The sequence below is a fragment of the Lemur catta genome, chromosome 6, assembly GCF_020740605.2.
Source record: "Lemur catta isolate mLemCat1 chromosome 6, mLemCat1.pri, whole genome shotgun sequence".
NCBI classification, from domain to species: Eukaryota; Metazoa; Chordata; class Mammalia; order Primates; family Lemuridae; genus Lemur; species Lemur catta.
Window position 1 is genome coordinate 1,558,132 of NC_059133.1, and position 6,762 is coordinate 1,564,893.

The following is a 6,762-nucleotide window of genomic DNA, read 5'->3' on the forward strand; positions in this document are numbered from 1 at the left end:
GACAGCTGGAAAGTAAGTGGATGGAAGAGATGTAGCATGGAAACCACAGCATGAGAAAACTGGGGTGGCTGCATTAATGACAGATCAGATAGACTTCGTAGTTTACCCCAGTTAAAGAGGGACATTTCATGATGATAAAAGGGCCAATTTCAGGAAGAGATAATAATGATAAATCTGTATGTTAATAATAACAGAGACTTTAAATACAGGAAGCAAACATTAATAAAATTAAAGGGATGAATATACACTTCCGTAATCAAAGCAGGAGGGTTTAACATCCATTGCTCAGCAATCCATAAAGAAACTAAAAATCCCCGAGGCGGACATGCAGGATTCTAACAACTATATCAAACATTTTCATCCAGTTGATGCTCATAAGCATTAAGAAAAAGTTGTCAAAATTAAAGGAAAATGGGCAATTTCACACTCAGATTTTAACATCTTATAGCAAGTCTTAGAAAATCTTGACAGAAATTCAATAAAGACAGAATATTTGAACAGCATTATCAACCAACTTGCCCTGCTTGATATTTATAAAATACTACACCAACATTTATAGAACACATAAATTTTATTTATTTTATTATTTGGGTTCACTATGCTCTTCACTTTCTAGCTTCTTAAGGTGCAAGCTTACATCAGTCCAGACTTTTTTCTTTCTTTAATATAAGTTTCTAAAGCTACATATTTTCTGCAAGCACTGCATTAGTAACATTGCACAGATTGTAATATATTGTCCTTTTGTTATTCAAATCAAAATGTTTAAGTGTATTCAATTAAATATATAAAATTGAAATTTCCTTTTTTCCCTTAACCCATGGGTTGTTTAGAAGGTATTTCTAAATTTGAGGGTTTTCCAGATAGCATTTTCCTCTTCATTTCTGATTTAAATCTATTGTGATCAGAGAACATCCACAGTATGATGTTTATTCTTTGACATTTTTTGAAATTTGCTTGATTGCCCAACATTTGGTCTGTCTTGGTTCATCTTCCATTGATTTGAAAATATTTTGTACACAGCTAACACCCTACGTCCATGAGGATTGCTAAAATTAACGAAGACTGCTCGAATGTGGTACCACCACTTTTGAATACAGTTTAGCAATTTTAAAAAATACAATGTACCCCCACCGTGTGTGTGATTCAGCCGTCCCATTCCCAGGTGTGTTCTGCGGTTGTTTGGAGCGGTCTGCAAACGTGGTTAGCCACTGCCTGATGTCGTCCAGGTCTCCCACATACTTGCTGATTTTCTGTTTGTTCCATTGGTTACTAATAGAGGAGTAACAGAAGCTCTATTTATAATGGCTAAATTGCTGTTTTTCTGTTCAGTTCTGTTAGTTTTTGCTTCATGTATTTTGGAACTTTATTATCAGGCACACAAGTGTTTAGTATTCTTTTATTTTCCTGCTATATTGGCACTTTGTTATTGTAAAATGTTCATTTTGTCTGAAAATAGCCCTTATCTGAAAGTCTATTGTGTCTAATATTAACAAATCCACTCCAAATTTCTTATAATTATTGTTCTCATGGTATATCTTTTACAACACTTTTGACCTGTATCTTTGTACGAAAGTTTGTCTGTTTAGCTGGGTGCAAAGGGCCCATGGCCCCAGCTGCTCAGGAGGCTGAGGCAGGAGGATCACTTGGGGCCAGGAGTTTGAGGCCAGCCTGGGCCATAGTGAAACCCCAGTGCAAAAATGAATGAATGAATAAATGAACAAGATTAGCCCATCTGTCAATTCTCAAGATTTCACTGGAGTGTTTATTCTATTTGTATTTAATTTACCTATTGCTATGCTTATATTTAGGTGCTAGTTTTTAATATTATTTACTTCCCACATTCTTCCTTTCCTGCCTTCTTTTCTCAAAAAATATTTTAAGCATATCATATTAATTCCATTTTTAGGTAAAATCTCTTTACATTATTTTCTAGTGGTTGTGCTGTGGATTATAGTCTATCATCACAATCAACTTAAGGTTAATATTAAATCATTTCTGAAAAACATAGGAACCTTGCAGGGGTATATTTTCTATTTATAACACCCGCACTTTGGGCTATATACTTCTGTGTGTGTGTGTGTGTGTGTGTGTCTCCTCTATGTATGTTTTGAACCCAACAATACAGTATTAAAAATTTTGCTTCAAGCAAATGTGTTCTAAAGAATTACAAGATTATATAAGAACACATATATTTATAATCATTTACATTTATGTAACACTTCAGCATTTCCTGCGGTGCAATCCCACTGGCGATACATTTTCTCAGCTTTGTTTTGCTTTGCGTTTAGTTCACCTTCATTTGTGAACAGTCCCTCTGGACACAGAATTTTGGGTTGACAGATAGTCCCCTCGACACCTGCGCTGTCCCCCTGTCTCTGATGGAGCCAGCCGCCAACCATCTTGCCGGTCCCCTGGGCAATGGGTCTTTCCTTGCTGCTTTCGGTAGTTTCTCCTCATCCTGGTCTTTCACAGGTTCAACCACCAGATAGGCAGGTGTGGCTGGGTTGTTGATCTGAACAGGTCTGGAGGTTAATGTTCCCACCAATTTGGGAATTTTGGCCATTATTTCTTCAATTTTTTTCCTGTACCATATTTGCTCTTCTTCCTTTCTGAGGCTCTAAGTTCACCTGTGTTCAACTACTCGATATTGTTCCAAAGGTCTCAGAAGCTTTTAAATTGTTTCTGAATCCGTTCTCTGTTTCTCAGATTGGACAAATTTTATTGATCTATCTTCAGTTTCACTGATTCTTTCTTCTGCTTTCTCCAATCATCTGTTGAACCCATCTGGTACATTTTTCAATTTATTTTCTGATATTATATTTTTCACCTCTAGAACTACCACTTTTTAATAGTTTTCATTTCTCTGTTGAATCCTCTGTTGAAAGTCTCTTCACTCATCAATGCTACATTTTTCTTTAATTATTTAGATGCATTTATAAGAGCTACTTTGACGTTTTAGCTAAATCCAACATGAGGGCTGTCTCAGAGTTGTTTTCTACCCCTGGATTTTTTCCAGTGTCGATCACACCTGCCTGTTTTCTTTGCACGTGCAGCCAGTGCTGGTGGAAAGCTTGTCATTGTAAGTGCTATTTTGTGGACGCTCTGAAATGTCTTTTATTCTTCTAAGGTTTGTGGTTTTTGTTGCGTGGGCAGTTTGGTTCCTCGCTTTCAAATCAGCCTTCCTTGAAGTGCACAGCGGGTGACGTCTCCGCTTAGGTTTCTGTTGTGCTGTTATTGTTCTTGGCTTATGGCTACGCTTATTTTTTATCCTGGCCCCATGAATTAACCCCACATTGACTGTGTAGTTGAATGTTCAGCTGCATATCTGGGTGGTGTTCATATGCAGATTTGGGGGCTCGCCTGTCCTCTGGGTCCTTTGCTTCTCAAACTCCTGAAACTGCCCCTTAACCTGTAGCTGCTCTGTCGGCCCCGATTTCTTGCTTTAAGCCACCAGCGTCCTCTCTCAGCAGTGTGGGCCATGCAGGCTGCGGAGTGAACTCAGTCAAGGGCGTAGAACTCTCACAAGTACCCTCAGAAGTCCTTGCTGTCGGATTTCTGCCACATTCCTCCAGGACTGCCGTGCACATGCTGCTCAGTGGCCAGCCAGGGGTCTGGGCGAAGCGCAGCTCCGGTTTTGGCTCTCAGCGCACCTGTGCCCCTTACAGACGTCCTCCTGGCACGTCCAGCTGCCCTGACGCTCTGAGTGCCCAAGCGGGCTGTGGTTTTCCTGCCACCACGGTGGGGGTCAGGAAGCGACCTCAGGCAAGAAACCCTGCACTGCGTCTTACCTGCCGCAGGGCCACTCTTTCAAAAGGAATCTCTCCTCGGTTCCTTCCCGCCTTGTTCATCTCCCCGTCTTGCCAACTGTTGCTTTGAACAACTGTGTGGGGTTTTGTAATTGCTACCTGTCCGAGGAATCGCCCAGCCTCACGGTCCCCTGTCACCACTGTCCCCAACCCCTACGCCCATTATTCCTTCCTGAATCTCCAAGGTCACAGTGAGGATTATCACTTTTTCTGTCTCTTCCATTCGTTTTTCCTGAATAAGAGTCTTCTGGGGATACATTTCTCTCTGTTTTTATTTTTCTGCAAGTGTCTTCATTTTACCCTCATTTCAGAAGTGTATTTTTGCTAGATACAACATTTTAAGTTGGAAAAGATTGATTTTTCTCCCCTGGCACTACCAAGATATCCCACTGCTGTCTGGCCTCGCGGCCCATCCGCCGTCTGTGAACAGCGCCGTGCCCAGGATTGGTCCCACGAGTCTGCAGGTCCGGCTGAGCTTGGCCCATGTACCTTCTCCTGATGCCAGGGCTCCCTGCTGCGTCGTCAGCCGGTGGGTCCCCGGGAAGCGGCTGGGCGGCCGAGTGGCTGGGCCTCCTCCCCCCTTCTCCCCTCTGCAGCATCACTCAGGCCGGCTCCCACGGTGGGGTGTAAGGTCCTGGTGGGGGGGGGGACACTCAACACGCCACACTTCCTAATGTCTGTCACAGGAAGCCACGCGCCCACACTCAGAAGCAGTGTGGGTGGCAGGGGGAGGTGTAACCAATGGGCTGTCGCTGTGACTGTCTCCAGTCCACTTCTGGCCCCAGTGATTCTCCTTCAATCAGGGTGTGAGCTCACGGTCTGTGGTCACATCTTGTCTCCTCACACGCCTAACCAATCGGTCTGCATGTGTCCAGGGTGGTGCAGCCATGCTGTCCTGCTCCATAACAAATGCCAGCCTCCCCCAGGGGCATCACCCTGGAACCTTCCAGAGCCCACGACTGGCTAGTCAGTAGACGGCCTGGACACAGAGGAGTTAATCCATGCTGCACACGGGGAGGGCCCTCCCCCAGCCAGAGCCCTGCTGGGGCTGTCTTAGCCTCCAGCTCTGAGACTTTGGGGCGCAGAACCCACTTGTCCTACAGCCTGTCAAATAGAACCTTCAACAAAATCCCAGCACAGCCATCGTGTCTGTGCCGACAGCACCTCAGTCCTCGCCTGTAGGACTCAGTTTACTCCAATGTACAACTGAACATCGTGTGGCGAGTCTGCACCAGGCTCGGAAGATGCAAAGAAAAGATCCGGAGCTCCTGTAAGAAGCTCCGGCGGGTGCAGGAGGACTGGGGACACACACACACTGCTCCGAAGTAGACAGTGGCAGAAAGAGGAGAATCCTTGGGCACCGACGTGTGAAAGCAGGGACAAGAGCTGCTCCTTAGAAGCCACAGTGGGGGTGACTAACCTGCCACGAGGGGAGATGCGCGAGCTCCTTGGATCAGGGCCGAGAGTGGGGGCCGGCAGCTCCCCCATCTCCCGGGCTCCTGCCTTCCTCCCTCTTGTGGGGTTGCCCTTCCCGGTCCTGCTCTCTGGCTGCCTCCCCTTGCTCTTTCTTGTGAAGGCTCCTTTGCAACCTGTTTTGAAAAATTGGCTTTATAGCATGTATTTAAGTTGTACAACATGATGGTTTTTTTTTTTTTTTGAGACAGAGTCTCGCTCTGTTGCCCAGGCTAGAGTGAGTGCCGTGGCGTCAGCCTAGCTCACAGCAACCTCACACTCCTGGGCTCAAGCAATCCTCCTGCCTCAGCCTCCCGAGTAGCTGGGACTACAGGCATGAGCCACCACGCCTGGCTAATTTTTTTCTGTATATATTTTGAGCTGTCCATATAATTTCTTTCTGTTTTTAGTAGAGACGGGGTCTCGCTCTTGCTCAGGCTGGTCTCGAACTCCTGAGCTCAAATAATCTGCCCGCCTCGGCCTCCCAGAGTGCTAGGCAATAAGATGTTTTGATACACACAGTGAAATGATCACTCCAGGCAAACACATTAACATATCTATACCCTTCCCTAGTCACCCTTTGTGTGTGCATGCGTGCACATGTGTGCCCGTGTGAGCATGTGTGTGCACATGTGTGCCTATGTGTGTGAAAAGAGCATGAAAACCTACCCTCAGCAAATCTCCAAGACACAATACACGTGATTAACTCCAGCCCTCCTGCTGCACCTCGGATTTCCAGACTTCAGATTCACAGGACGATGCGGGTTGACTCTCACAGACCCCTCAGCGCCCCACGCCTGGCTTCAGGAGGTGGGGCCGGGCCTCGGCGTCCGGGGCTGTGGCCACCCTGACCCTCCGCGACTGGGCACGTCTCCCGCGGTCCAGCTGGGGCCGTCTCTCCGTGGGCAGGTGGGAGCCGGTCTCTTCCTCTCCTCCTCATCCTACTAAGCATGTCGGCGTTTGCTGTGTGGAGTCAGCAACAGTGAGGAGAACCCGAGAGCCGGTGACTGTGCTCGGTCCTCTTGTGTCTGCCCAATGCCCCGGCTGTCTCTGGCCATCTCTGAGCAGATGGCAACGCAGACGTGGAGCCTACTCCTTGTGCGTCCATCACGTGTCCCTCCCGTGCCCCGAGCGGGGAGGCCCTGGCACTGGAGTGGCCGGGTGACTCACACCCGAGCTCCACCCCAGGTGTGCACGCTGTGTGCCGGGTCCCGGGTCCAGGGGCTGCGGCTGCACGGGCGGTGGGCACAGGTGCTGGTGGCAGCACGGCAAGTGTGGGTGGGATGTCCCGAGCAGGGCTGGCAAGGACAGCAAAGGAGAGCCCCGTGTTCCTGTCTCCAGCACACCTTAAGTGGCCACATTCTGGGTCAGAGTCTGTCACCATTGCATTAGGACAAATTAGGCTGTGGCAGGCAGTGACCCCAACATCTTAGAGTCTCCAACAAAAATGTTTACTCTCCCCAGTCCCGTCCACAGCAGGGTGGCCAGCCGGGGCTCTGCTGTC